The following is a 1,176-nucleotide window of genomic DNA, read 5'->3' on the forward strand; positions in this document are numbered from 1 at the left end:
AAAAAAAAAAAAAGAAAAAGAAAAAGAACAGGAAGCCTGCTAGGCAAACTCTAAAAGAGCTGTAACACTGTAATTGTTTTTTTAATTTTAAAAATACAGAAAGTATTAGCTAGGATGTACAAAAACTACAACCCTTGTGTACTGCTGATGGGAATATAAAATGGTGCAGCCACCATGAAAAGTATGGTGGTTCCTTAAAAATATCAAAAACAGAATTACCATATGATCCAGTAATTCCACTTCTGGGTAGGCACCAAAAACACTTCAAAGCAGGGTCTCCAAGAGATACTTTGTATTTCCATGTTCAAAGTGCCATTATTCATAACAGCCAAAAAGGGGAAGATTCCTAAGCGTCTATCAATGAATGAATGGATAAGCAAAATACGACATATACACACAATGGAAAATTTTTCAGCCTTAAGAAGGGAAAAGATTCTAACACATGCTACCACATGGATGCACCTCAAAGACATGCTAAGTGAAATAAACCAGTCAAAAAAGGACAAATAAGGTCAGGGCACAGTGGCTCACACCTTAATCCCAGCACTTTGGAGGCTGAAGCAGGCATATCACGAGGTAAGGTGTTCAAGACCAGCCTAGACAACATGGTGAAACCCTGTCTCTACTAAAATATAAAAAAATTAGCCAAGCACAGTGGCATGCGCCTGTAATCCCAGCTACTCAGGAACCTAAAGCAGGAGAACTGCTTGAACCCAGGGGGCGGATGCTGCAGTGAGCCAAGGTAGCACCACTGCACTCCTGCCTGGGCGACAGAGTGAGACTCCCCATCCAATGGGGAGGTTGGGAGGGGAGGGACAAATACTCTATGACTCTACTTATACAAGTTACTTAGAATAGTCAAATTCATAGAAACAAGCAGAATGTTAGGTACCAGGAGCTGGGGATAGGGGAAGAATGGGGAGTTACTGTGTCACGGGTATGGAGTTTGTTTGGGAGGATAAAAAAGTTCAGAAGATGGATGGCAATGATGGTTGTACAACAATAATTTTGCTATTTGTAAATGTACTTAATGCCACAGAACTATATACTTAATAATGATTATAGGCCGGGCGCGGTGGCTCAAGCCTGTAATCCCAGCACTTTGGGAGGCCGAGGCGGGTGGATCACGAGGTCAAGAGATCAAGACCATCCTGGTCAACACGGTGAAACCCCGTC

General features: G+C 42.3%; 1 pseudogene; it reads right to left on the reverse strand.

Annotated features, from left to right (window-relative positions):
* Positions 1-27: 27 nt before the first annotated feature.
* On the reverse strand, positions 28-70 carry LOC119470054 (annotated as a pseudogene).
* Positions 71-1,176: the final 1,106 nt, after the last annotated feature.

This window comes from Cebus imitator, unplaced genomic scaffold, assembly GCF_001604975.1.
Source record: "Cebus imitator isolate Cc_AM_T3 unplaced genomic scaffold, Cebus_imitator-1.0 Scaffold5775, whole genome shotgun sequence".
Lineage (NCBI taxonomy): Eukaryota > Metazoa > Chordata > Mammalia > Primates > Cebidae > Cebus > Cebus imitator.